Source organism: Brachionichthys hirsutus, chromosome 11 (genome assembly GCF_040956055.1).
Source record: "Brachionichthys hirsutus isolate HB-005 chromosome 11, CSIRO-AGI_Bhir_v1, whole genome shotgun sequence".
Taxonomy (NCBI): domain Eukaryota; kingdom Metazoa; phylum Chordata; class Actinopteri; order Lophiiformes; family Brachionichthyidae; genus Brachionichthys; species Brachionichthys hirsutus.
The window spans coordinates 1122789-1136998 of NC_090907.1; positions in this window are offsets into that span (position 1 = coordinate 1122789).

Consider the following 14210-nt stretch of genomic DNA (forward strand, 5'->3'; position numbering starts at 1 on the left):
CAGGACAGTCTGTGTGAGGAAGTCATAAAACAATGCTTGCTGTTAAATGCCGCTGCGGTCTCGTCCAGGCTGCCATGGCGATGGCTGTTTCCGTGTGCATCTCAGGCCGTGCACCTGTGAAGCGGCCATATTTGTCACCGTGCGCCATTGAATGAATATTTCCATTTCTTTGCTGACAGCCTGTTTGTCATCCTGGGCTGACCTTAATCGGCCTTCATCCTGCCATACCTCTCCTCTCCCCTCCCGACGTCTTCATCGCTTCTTTCACTCTCTATCTTTCTCATCCCAACCTCCCTCGACTTCTCCCTCACTTTTCAGCCCCCCCCCCCCCCCTCTACAGCCTTTGTCATTGATCGCTGATGCGATTGGCCGCCTCCACGCTCGGTAATGACCAGTCCTGGTAACCAGCCGGCTGCTCCGCTCAGCCCGTCGCAGATTGAACTGTCAGATGGCAGCGATTGATGGCTGGGCAGAGAGACACAGACTCACACCTGCAAATGCCCCCCACCCCCCCTAAACTGCCCCGTCCCGTCTCAGCTCAGCCGCGCAGGTACATGTCCCGGTGTGTGAATGCGTTGGGTCCAAAGGATGGATGAATATATTCAAACGTGTCTCGGTGCACGTGTTTATGGGTGCACATAAATCCTTGCTTTCATACGTGTCCCTCTGGCCCTGAGGGCATGCATGCATTCTGCTGCAGCTTATGGGGAAGGAGGGGCTAAGGATAAGGTAGAGGTCAATCAATACAAAACTATATAACTCGGAGAGCGCAGACCTCCGCCAAGCACCTCAGTCCCCGTAGAATTGGGATTTACACCAAAAATAATTGTCCTACATTTATTTTGTCTCTATTTTCAGACATGAAAACAAACCTTTAGCAACTGGATTCACATTGATGTTATTATTAGTTTAGAGGTGATTCACTAACAGCACACTTTCAGTAAAGGCGGATTCTTCTGGATCTATAGATCCAGAGCTTTTGGAGATACGCAAATCCGTTTGTCCACTACTGATTCCACAGCGTCTCGGTGAAGGCAGCAGAAGCAGAACCTCCTTTGTGGAGGCAATCAGAGAGAGATTATTGAAAGGGTCCAAAAACAAAAGCGTTTTGATGTGAAAATGTACCCCGATTTCACCTGGATCCGTCTCCTCAGGGATTAAAGACAGAACAAATCCGTTGACTTGCTCCGATGTGGAATCGACTCATCTATAATATTAAACGCACAGCAGGATGGACCCACATTTATAAAAAAAAACACCTCAATATATCCACAATCTCGAGCCGATCCGGATGAAATTTGGTGGTAAGATAGAGAACCCCACCCTCCATGATCGGTCGATGAATCAAACGGAACAAAGTTTGAAGCTCCATTTGCTGCAAAAGTTAACAAACATTTCAAGACAGTTCTCTCGGACGTGGGCCACCCTGTACAGGAGAACCAGGATACGTAGCTAAAATGCTAACACATGTTTTTTTCCCCTCCTCAACAAGGATGAGTGGGCCGTTCCGGCGGGCCTTGCTCCTCCTGAATGCTGAGCCGAGCATCGCAGGCCCACGCGGCCGTCCCGTGTTGTGCTTGGCCGGCCATCTGCTAACTGTCAGCGCAGTGTCTCCTCGCGCTGATGAATGGGAAGTTTCCAGACCGTTCCCAAAGCTTTCATTCCCTTGTTCCAATGCTTCATCCAAAGGAATGGCCAAGAAAACAAGGACTCCTCCATCCGCCAATCCGACTCAGCGCCAATGCCGAGATGGGCACGGACGTGCTACATTTAAAATGGTCTCCTCAAAGGGGGCGAGGGAGGGATAAAAACTGTGAGAGAAGAAACAGAAGTGTGGAACAAGAAATGGAGTGGAATAGAAAGAAACTGGAGGAGACAAAAAAAAAGAGGCCGAAGATGGAAGGAGCGAAATCCTTTGAGCGGTGAACATATATCAGGCCAGGAAGGGATTGAAACGGAGATAAAATCGATTAGCTTGTCCACTGACCCAGCGAGCAGCACCCGGCCCTCCGCCGCTCTGCCACAGCTCTGACAGAGACATCCAGCCCCCCCCCCCCCCCCCCCCCCCCCGCGAGGTCCCCCAGGGGTCCCTTCTGGACACCGAGGTGAAAAAAGTGGTGCCCTCCCGTCAAACGAAAGCCTCCGAGCGCCGGAGAAACGGCAAACTGTGCCGCAATGCCTAGTCGCTCTCTGATTCCACAGGAGACGGGAAAGATGTGGCGGGGGCCGCCGAAAGACGACTCGGGAACAGAGCTGCTGCCCAAAACACAAAACGGGAAAGTTTTCCTTTTAGGAAGACACTGTTTGTTCATTCAGGATTTAAGACAACAGGATTCGGGATTGGCTTGGGAAGTGAAGGACCAGTATTTGCTCCCTGAACCCTGCCGAGGTGCCATTGAGCAAGGTACCGAGCCGCAGAGGTTGCTCCCTTGATTATACGCATAATAAGGATATGCTTGGGTTTCATTAAATGATTTAAAAGACAGTATAATAACATTTCAAACAGGCAACCCATGAGTTTTAACCGTTTATCCGTTTAGCAGAACGAGACTTTGGGGTGCTAAACTCGCATCGAGGAGAAGAGGAGCGAGCGTGATTAAAAATGGTATAAGGTTATTATATTGGTCTTTATTTCCCAAAACAGACACCAAACTGGTTCTTCTGAGAGAAGCTCTAAACCGGCGGCCCGACACGCTTCCAGCTGAAGACTCTCCTTATCATGTAATCGCTTGTTTTCCTCCGTCGGATCATCGGGTGAGGAGCACCTCGTTGCGGTGCGTCCGACCCTGGAGGTCACAGCGTGGAAAGACGAGGACGTGTCACCACTTTGCTCTTCTCTCTGTTAGAATAATATTTCTACGGTGCATGGAGGACGCTCACACGAATCAAAACAGGACATCCTGGGGAGGGCGGGCCGTGCTCTCGCTCCTCTGGCCTCGCTCACCGGCCGCTTTGTGTTTTTGTGTTTGTGGAGGAGCGACAATCCCAGGAAGCCGCAAGGAAGGCTCATCAAAGCTCTGAGCGGGGGGCCCCCGGCCCCCGGGCCGCAGGATGGCTGGAATGCGGCGAGGAAAGGAATCTCCACTGTCCTATTGTTCCCTTGTTTCCTCGATCTCATCACACGCCGGCACGTCCGGTTCACTCACAGGTAAGCGCCGCTAATCAGCCCTGCATTCCTCTCTGTGGTCGCATTCTTTCCTTTACTGCGACCTTGACTGACCAACACCACTTAAGCACACACACACACACACACACTCAAAAGGTGCGTGGCTAATAGAGACACATTCATACGCCGAGGGGGAAGTCATCAACGGCGATCTCTGAGGACGGAAGCACGGCGTTTCCTTTTCCCAGACAGAGGACTGGGAGGGGACTGGGAAGCGAACACCGATGGAGCGGTGGGAAGACGATCCAACGCCCACAAGCTGGACTGGGATGAACTCAGGAGGGGGTCAAAGGAAAACGAAGAATCAATACGCCTGGGTACCGAACTTTAACACACGTCGACACACTCTACTTCCACTTTTCTGCTTTGCCGGTGACAGGAATTGTTGGATCCTATCCCACCTTACACCCCGAACGTGTCGCCACACAGACAAACAACCGCTCACACAATCATACACGCACTCATGAACTACGGACTGAAGTAATCAATTCACCGACATCGCATGTTCTGGCCTATTAACAAGAGTGCAGGAATCACACACACACACACACACACACACCTTATCAGTGTCAGATGGACACGACCTCAACCCCTTTTTTCCTCCATCCCTTCTCCACTCCTTCCATCCCGCCCCACCCAGGGAGATCCCGAGGCCGCGCTGGAACACGCCGTTATTCACCAAGCGATTGTTGGATGATTCCTGTTTATGGCTACAGCACGGCCTTTCAGCCTTTCATTGGCGACGACTAACAGTCGCATCCGGTTGAGCACATCTACCGTGTTACCGTGGAGATCTTCTCCATCACCTGAAAGAAAAAGAACCCAAACGTAGCAGGACGTCTGCAGCCGGCAGCAAAGAGCAGGAAACAAGGATTGGCTGCTCGACTCAACCCTCCGGATGGAAGCGCCCGACGAGGCAGCGAAGCGAGTTTGTGTTAGCTGACGTGAGACACGAGGCCAGGGCGTCGCCGTGGCCTGTTTCTACCACCTGATTCAGGTAATTGAATGAAATGTACACAAAAACTAATAATAAATGGCGTTGCTTTAATTAGCTAACAGAGATCTCTCCTCGAAGCACGCCAGGGAGCGCTAGCTTCACGCCCGAGCAAACCGCCGCCGTCAGCAGTCCGGCGACGGTATAACTCCTCATCACGGCGACGCACAAATCAGTTTGATGTCCGGGTAAACTTTTCAACTCAGCAAAATGTAATTTATCTCGAGCCAATTTGTGATGAGAAAATGGAGCCGTGTCGCACGTCTGACGGCTACGGCGTGCACTCAGCTTTGTTTTGCGTGCACACACACACACACAGTTTGTCCAAATAAGCACACACACACTCGATCAGCTCGCCTCTAAACACACGTACACAAGCACAATCTATCAGCTCGCCTCTAAACACACGTACACAAGCACAATCTATAAAAATCTGCTTGGCCTGGGCCGGGTCTGCTGATAATGACCTCAGCCTTGGCACCGACCCGGCCCGGGCAGCCTGGAGGCTTTTTGTGGACTCCCTATCTTCAACTCCGTGACCTTTAGGAGGGACAAGAAAGCAGCAAAGCACTCTCTCTTTTTTATTTAGGAGTGAGCTTTCCTCATTGTTCTGCGTCGGTTCAGTTTCCCTCTGGTAAACACGCGGCGGTTCCCAGGCCTGACATGTTGCTGCTCCACCACCAACCCTTATCCCCTCCCTCAATCCATCCCTTGGTGTTCCCACACTGTCTGGGATTCTAGACTACCCCCCCCCCCCATCAAATCCACCAACACAACAATAACAACACACCAACGTAAAAAAACCGAATCCTTGTGCACTTTTATACGTCATAAAATTCAGACGGAAGAAGGTAGGAGGGAAAAGAGGGAGCAGAGATAGGAGGGAGGGCCCCGGGGGGGCATGGGGCCGCCGTGACCACGAGGCCTGGGAGCTTTAGTTACCCGGGACAGGGCCCATCCTTCAAGCGGGTGACAGAAGTGCATAAACAGAAGTACTAACCTCATCAGGCCTCTGTTTGGAGCCCTGAGACTGATTCCTGGACGACTCATTAACATCAGAGACCTTCCAAAAGAGCCATTTTCTGAGCGAGGAGGAAAGTGGACGACATGTCAGACAGATGGGGGCGTTGATAGATGAGAGGGCCTGGGACTAAGTCACCCCACCCCCTCGTCCCCCCACCGCACTAAATACACGCGCACTTGTATACCTTAAACTACGACTAATGCAGCCACAAAGGCGTCTGTGATGCGCCTCGCTAATAAAGGCTAATGATGCTGCTGCTTGTGTAACACACAACCGTTACACACACACCTACAGACACATTTAAAGTTCAACACATGCTCAAACCGGTCCGCAGCAAGTTATTGAGGCCTACATTTAATGCATCAAAACACACAGCGGTGACCTGGATCTGACGGTAATCGTGCCACACTTATCTGCCCTCCTCTGGGTCCATGGTGTCACCCTAATCTGAATCTACTTCATGATGTCAGAAGATGAAAATAAGGATTTTTTTTGAAAACATTCATGAGATTCATTCTAGTGCATGATCTACAAAACTGACTTCTTTTTTTTTTTTTATTAAACAAGTTCAATAGCGAGAGAGGCAGCCTCCGCTATGGGCCCCAGTGATCTCTGGCCCAGTCCACTACGGAAGGAGACATCCCGGATGGGACATTTGTGTACGGAGGACAGGCAAAGAGCGCCGCTGCGGGACAACGGGGGCTGTTTAATGGGGTCTCCCTTTAATGGCCGGCTCCCTTTCACCTTTTAAACGGGCTGATCTATTAACTGTTTTAATGAGCTCCGCGCGACGCACGGCCCGTTGCACAATGCGAGCAGGACGCGCGTCTCTGCTGCAGGGGAGCAGAGACGCCGAGGCCTTCCCGGCTCTCTCGTTCATTAAGGAACAATAAGAAATGGCGTGGTGGCTAGCACAATCTGGTAAATGAGAAAAATGATGATTAAATGCGTAATTGCGCTCAGAAAATGATCAAATGCGCAAGCGCGTGGCCCCGGGCGCACACTGGATGGGAAAAGGCCCACTGCCACTTGTTAAATTTGGAAAGAATTTAATGGAACACGTGCTTAAAAGTTACTTTTCTCAACGCTGTTGTTAAAAATAGAACGAAATCCTTCCATTGACAATATAACTTGACTTTGCGCGCCATTGTAATTATTACGCGCGTTATCAAAGACCCTGGAACGCATTAAAATCAAGAGGTTTTTTATTGAGACACAAATATGCTAAGTGGACTTTTAATTAGGCCTATACCAAGCTCGGTTGGCTCCGTCCACCCCCCCAATTCTTCTGCAGCCCACAAGTCGCCACGGGGTGCGGCCTGCGTGCGCGCCTCAGCGGTGGGAAGCAAACGCGGGTTATTGCGGCGCACCGCCTCACATCTGGACGCGCGCACTAATCAGCCAGCATCCGTCAATCACTCTTACGTTTACTGCCTCTCCATCACCTTCTCTATTTCATCCACCCTTTCTTTTTTTTTTTTTTTTTTTTTTTTTTATCACACGGCTGTTCTGAGGAGGCCCCGTTTTAACGCGACTCCTCCGGACAGGGGGGGGGGGTCACACACTGAACGCATTTACAAGCAGAGCTCTTATGAGGGGTCTGGAAATTTAAATATTCACCGCTGACTCTGTGTAGAGCTGGCCGGGGGCCAGCGCGGGTCCGTTGCACCGGGGACCCCGGAACGGAGGAACCGGCTCTCGGAGTCTCTCCAGTTGTTTCAGTGCACAAAAAAAGTTGATGCAGTTGCTGCTATTTTTTTCCCTCTCTGTGCGCGTTTCTACACAATAAAGGCGACATTTTAAAAGTGTTTCAAAGCCAACGTTTCCGTTTCCGATGTGTGTGTGTGTGTGTAGATATTTATTACATATTTATTTGTGTCAGTTTTTTCCAAACAATTCATATAACAATAAATATCTTACAACAGCGCACTTCGGGTTTTAATCTTCGTATATATTTTTAATTTTCTAATTTGTTGTGATCACGTGGATCAACTTTTTCATAAACTAAAGGTTACGACGTTAGATGCCCAAATCATTACGACGTGCACGCCGCACCGAATAAACCTACCGCGTGTTGCATTATCCATCCTAATTAATTCTAACAAACATTTTTGAGGTTTAATCTCTACAGTGTCAACATTAAAATTAAAAGTCTGCGAAGCAAACAACTTTAAAGCAAACAGCAATGAAACGACTTTAAAGAGAATAATATCCACAATTCACTGAATCAAATCAGTGCGTAAATCCACCGATCACCATCTCCGCTGCCGCCAATTATTCCGGATCGCGTCCAATTTAAATCGATTCGATGACGAGAGATTCTCGACTTTAAACTTAATTTATTAAAAAATCTGTTGATTATTTTAATTTGTTTAAAAAATATTTTTTAATCAATCGGATTGCAATAATAAAGTCCAACAGCTGCAAACAATCATGCCTGAAAACAAAAAAATAAAAAATGACAGCCCGGAATTGTGTTGTTTTTTTTCCTCGATCATATTATTTACCAATCAGAAGACATAACGCGTTATAACGCGTTATAACAGCTCGGACTCACAAACACACGAGCAGCCCAGAAACAAGCCATGGCCGTCTAAATCCGCGTTTCTCCTTATTTCTCTCCATCAACCTGCCTTTTCCGAGTCGCCTCCCGAAACACCGAAGCAGTGGCGTGAAGCAGTGGCCACGCCGCTGCTCGGCGGACGTGGGATTTCAACCTGCAACACGCTTCACTACGCTACAGCGCCCACTACATGCCACGAGCGGTTCCGAGAGCTGCTTGGAGCGGACGCCCGGCGCAAAGTTCCTCCATCGCCGCGCGTAAACTTCGAACTTTCCTCCACTCCTGACAGCGTTTCGTCGTTCTCTCGGCGACCATCCCGTCATTTTGCTCCGGTTAACGGGCAGAAGTGAGGAGCGTGTCTTTGTGGCGGAGATGAAATCGTTACAGAAACTATTAATCAGCGCGGTGATAACAGCGACGTGTTTGGAGCGGCAGAAAGAAAGGGATGTTGCACCTACTCGTGGCCAGTTTCCGCGCCCTGCCTTTGGACCTCATGGTGCCCGTCTCTCGGCGCGGGCTTGTTTCGCTTTTTCGTGGATCTTTTTTTCCTTCCTTTTTGTTTTTCTCGGTCCCTTTTCTCTGGGTTTCTCAGTCCGGACGCGCTATCTCTCCAGCATTGTCAGTCTGGACACCTTCGCACATGCGCACAGCACGGTTTTTTTTCCCGGCCGGCAGCAAGTGCCAAAAAAAGTTTGGGAAGATTTATCACTTTGATGTGGACCTGATCGTGCGCATCTCCTCTCGCGTCAGTTTCGAACGAGCACTGCGGGAGAAAAGCGGCGCACGCTGCAAAAAATGTCCGACGTTGATGTCGCCTGTGTTCCGTCCGGCGTTTGTTAGCGCGGGAGGAAACTTTGGAATTGAACGCAGTTCTGACTTGTTTTATTTACCTTCGAGCTGCAGGTAAATTCAAGCAGCCTGCAGAAAACTCTTCCGACAAGTAAAAATCCACTTCATCTGCCAGATGTGACGTCAAAGAGAGAAAAAGGCTTTTTGACCGAGCACTAAATAAAATGCTTTGTTATAATGGATATTCTTTATAGTGCAGTCTGGACCGGGACATTAATTCTGACGTTATTCTCAGTCCTTTTCTCCTCCTTTTCTCCTCCACCTTTGCTGGTAATTATTCATCAGTTCTCGTATTAATGTCTGCAGCAGTGCGTAATTCTCGTCGCTGGTAATTGCTGAAAGCTCAAAAAGGATGTTTTCACTCGGTTTAACTCGGAAGATGAACACGTCTATCAAGAAAGAGGAAAACATGTCGGTATAAAAGGAGTGAATAGAGAAGCTTCCAGCCAAGAGTCAATTGTTATTCGTATTTAATTCATTAGACAAACAAAATTATCATAAAACATTGGATTCAGGCTTTTGCGTAATTGTCCCAAACTCGCGACGACGCACAATTAAACTAATTGGCGGTTAATTAGGTCGGTCTGAGATCGTGCTGACCTCGCAGATGAACTCGACCTATCGATTCCAAAGTGAAACCGACTGACATTCTGACGTCATCACATGACACGCGGTAAAATAAAGAAAGAAGTTTATATTTAGTCAGAAGCACGCGCGTGAATCATTTATCAATCATCAGATTATTATTATTTTTGGTCAAATGTACATTTAAAAATAAATAAAACATTTGATTTTATATCTAAACTCAAGTTTAAATTAAACAGATCTGCTCGTCCTCAATTAGAGAGGTTGACGCTGATACTTTATTGTGGTTGTGCTTCTCTCTACTGTAATGACATAAATGGGACTATTAAGTGTGTGTGTGTGGGGGGGGGGAGAGCGCCTCAGGCGGCGCGCACAATTAACCTAAATGGAAACAGTTTCCATTCACCGCAGTAACTCACCCCTCTCGTCCCCCTCTCGCCCCCCCCTCCCTTCTGAATCACTTTCTCAATACATATTTTATTATCACCGACCCCGCTGGGAGGGCGGGGCGGGGCGGCGGAGGCTCCGCCAAAGCCCCGTGGATAGGAGTTACTGAATTGAATAGGTTCGAGACCCCCGCGATAGCGAGTGCGTAAAGTACAACCTTCATTCGTACCGTTTAACGCAAAAAGCCGTTGTTAAAGGTCCAATTAAAAATGTTCCGAATCGAGAGGAGGTTCATTCACTCGAACCGGTTCGGGGCGTTTTAAACCCGCATTACAGTAGCGGTATATCCAGCTATTAAAGGGTTAAAAAAAATAACACGATCTGTGTTGGGGGGCTAAAAGTGAAAAGGAAGCCTCCGGCGCAAGGAAATTACCCGCGCCCGCGTGACCTTTGAGCAAGGTAATCAATCAAGTGATCAACAGGGATATTTATCACCGCTCTGTCCGACCAAAGCCGCGTCTACAAAGGAAAATAAAAATAACAACATCAAATGAGGATATTGATTATTATTATAACGATTAAAACAACCGCATTTAAAGGTGTGGTTAAACCAGACCCTTTCACTGAAGATAAACAATAATAATTTATTTTAGAATTACTAATAACCTATAAATTGCTGCGCTTTCAGGCCCCCGTTCCGGATATTTCCAAATTTGCCGTTTGGAACTTTGTGGTTTTGTAAAATCTTTCTCACATGAAACCGGAGAAAACCTGAAACAATGACGTCTTTGGGTTTTGTTCCGGTCTGGTGCTAGAAAATGTAAAGACTTCGGCCGTTTGGCCCAGCGCGCTGCCCCAGTGTGAGATTTATCGACCCAATCGAACGCAGCGAAGGATTCCAATGAGCGCTTAATTCCATGGAATAATTCCCTGATGGAGAAAGTAATCCTCTCCAGTGGGCAGAGGCCTGTAGTCTGGCATGATAGGTCTACTATGGCGAATATTAAAATACATTTAAAACAGAAATCAAGAGTAAATTAAGATTAATTCAACTTAAAATCTATCTGTATTTTTTCTAATTAGATGAATTCTTATGCTGCATTTTTGACCGCAGATAAATCAAATTTGAGGACAGCTCCAAGTGGTTAAAAGAACAGCGTGGATTTTAAGATAAGGAGGTGCTAACATCAGTCAGACATTATAACATTATATATTATAAAGACATCTTTATAACAGGCCAACGTGTTTCCACACAAAGAGAAGGACAGCATGGCGACAGTATAGAGGTGTGAAATAACAGAGGAGCTAAAGATCGTCTTCCAGCCTGATAATCTAACATTTCTAAACACGTTTTATGATTTAATGTCTGGTAATCCAATAACATTGTTGAATCTAATGTTGGTTTATATTATTATATTTTAAAATTCCTTTAAACTTTGTTACAGGCCTCGAATCTCTAAAGAAAATATAATTGTTGAAACAAAACAAGACAACATATGCGTTTTACAGCATGTGAAGACTGTCCTTTCCTAAAACGCTGTCCATATCATCTGAAAATATAAAATACAATCTAAAAAAAGGTTCTATATTTATATTAAATAATGTGCTTTTTAACAAAACAGCGGAAATGAAGTTACACATAAATTATATATAAATTTTATTTGCATGCTTAACACCTGTAAATATCCGTAAACACGAAGAACAGAGGCCGCAAGTTGTTGCGTGATTTGCGTCGGCGCTTGTTCCACCTTGAGACGCGGAGCGTCGACTTCGTTGTGGAACATTTGTTATGATGCACCTCCCCCTGGTGGACAGCGAGGTGTACTGCTTGAGAAACACCGATGGAGGGGGGGACCGTTGTCTTTCATGATCATGGTCGGCGTTCAAAGGCCAACACGTGACTGATTGATCAGCGCGCATGTCTCGTGCTGGAGTAAAGCGCGTTTTAACAAGCTCGGAAGACAGATTACAGCCAGACATCTCGCGGAAGTAGCATCGATGAGGCTGGATGAGAGGACCCTTATACTGCGAGACACCGGCTCATCCTCATCGACGTTCCTGTTGCAACCAATCCCATCAACAGCGGCATGCTACGAGTAATCGATGGGACACTCGATCAGGTTAATTTACCTCCGTTTCCAGTAAGGGCAAGGCGGGGAATCCTCGTCAAGTTCCCGGAATGCAGGCCATTACAGATGGACAGCCAGATGGACAGCCAGATGGACAGCCAGGTGGACAGCCAGTCAATAACGTGGACATCGTCCCACTGGACTTGAAACAGCTGATAGCTATCAAAATAGATTTGTGTAATTACACTAATATACTTCATGTTTCTTCTTTAAGGTCCTAAAGTACAGGTGTGATAAAAAGTAATAATAATAAATTGTCTCCCCGTCTTGATGCTCCTGTTGTGTTGATCATGCTGATTTATTACTTATTAAGGTCTCTGTTCCCACCTGTGTTTTTCCTACCGTGACGTTCTCGGTGACAAACACCAGCTGTGAAAACGACCTATTACTCCATTGATGGTCAATTATCACCATTTTTTATAATTATAAAGCAAATAAACGCTCAACATTCTGTAGTTTCACGTTCTCAACTATGAGATTGCTGCTATTCTCAGGCCTGGGTAATGAAAATGAAATTGTTTTAGATAAAACAAGGATGGAAAAAGGCACTTTAAACAACGACGTGGGGTATTTTCCATAACGTTCTGATGTTTTGAGAACTTTAATAGTCGCTACAAATAAAATCATCTACAGATTAGAGAGTGTTGAATACTCTTTATGGCAGCTATGACAAGTTAGCTTCATACAAGCTAACGACTGAGATCAATGGAAGTCTTTCATTGTCGGCCTCCACGCCAAATCAAAAGTACAAGGGTGGAAAATTTAATAAGTAAATTTAAAAATAAGATGTGTTGTGGTTGACTTGCTGCCAGCTCGTAAACTGCGAGCACATTAACACTTCACTGCAATAATAGAGGCCAGGCCACAAACAGGCTTCCACAGCCATAATTAGCATTATTAGCCACACCTGTGTTGTTTCTGCTAGTCAAGCAAATAGTACATAAAACTTTACTCATGCTAGGTTTTACCACATGCGAGTATACTGTGTACTTTCGTGTAATAATAATAAAAAAGTCTCCAGATCTGAAAAGACCAGGCTGTAGTGTAGGTATAAGTAATAAATAATAATAATAATAAATAATAATACATTCTATTTATATAGCGCTTTTCTAGACACTCAAAGTTCGCTTTACAGAAGGTACATAAGATAAAAACAGCAAAGCAATACAGACAATAAAATATGAACATGAAAATAAATTAGATAAAAAGTACATGTAAGACTATAGAGTTATTTCCTCACCTGGTTTGTTGCGAAAGTTCTAACTAGCACTGGAAACAGGTATAAAAGTTAGTTCCTTTGTCAAATGCACGTTCAGTAAAACGCTTGTTTTCGCTTTGAGCCTTTGAATGTCAAAGTTGGCACCAGCTGATCTCGGCCAGTAGAGGGAGCACGTGCATCTTAAAGTCATTAAAACTGTAAATTATTATTTATTTTACAATATAAAACTTTTTTTGCGCCACCAAATGCATTCAATACAGAAATCCACACAAATTAAATACTTTTTGTACATATTTTGTTTTACTTCCTTTAACTTTGAGCCTATGTAAGAGAAATCTAACCATCACCATAGTAACAAGAACAACAGTCACCAGATTGACTGGTCCACGCCTGCAGAGGGCAACAATGATAAATACCTACTGATTAGATTAAATTAGATTAAATTAGATTAAATGAGAGATGGGTAATGTGTGTAGTACATTGACATTTAGATTTAATGTAATCTGCAGCCGTTTATCCGCCTTGTTGCTGGAGCCTATCCCAGCCCGCGATGCACGAGAGGCGGGCTACACCCCGGACGAGACGCCAGCTCATCTGCTATATATACATATATATAATATTGGCTACTGACTCCCTGCTCTACTGGGGGCAGAAGCTCAGTCCATCAGGACTTGGCTGGGGGACCGGAGGGAGGCGGGTTTGAAACCATCTTGAGACCAGTGGCGGGTTCAAGACCAGCGTGGACCAAGAAGTATGGACTGGACTGCTGGTTTGGCAGGTGTCAGTTCGCTCCCTGACCACTGCCGAGGGGCCGTTGAGCAAGGTACCGAACCCAGAAAGTCCCCCCCTGGGTGCCGTTCTGTGGCTTGCCCTTCCCTCGACCGTCTTTCTCCATAATTGTGTGTAAATTGTGTTTCGAGCGGAATCCCCCCCCCCCCCCCCCCTCTCATCCCACGTCGCCACGTGGGATTAATAAAGGGAACCGAGCAGTCTGAGAAATAAACCATGTTGTACTTCTATGAAAAGTCCACCAGTAGGCGGTATAGAGCAAGAATAATAATCTAAAGGCTATAATAAAGTCTTGATTTAGGGGATCTGTCAATGTCAGAGCAAATTAAATACAGTGTAGACAAATACAAAATCGATTTCAGCTTGTTGAATGAAGACACAATCAGACTCTGGGAATTTCCATCAACATTTTATTTCCGGTATGCATGTAAACAAATACAAAGTTTGTGGCGCATCGTCATGAGGGGAGCATGAGCAACACAGATACAGAAAAACAGCTGGACAT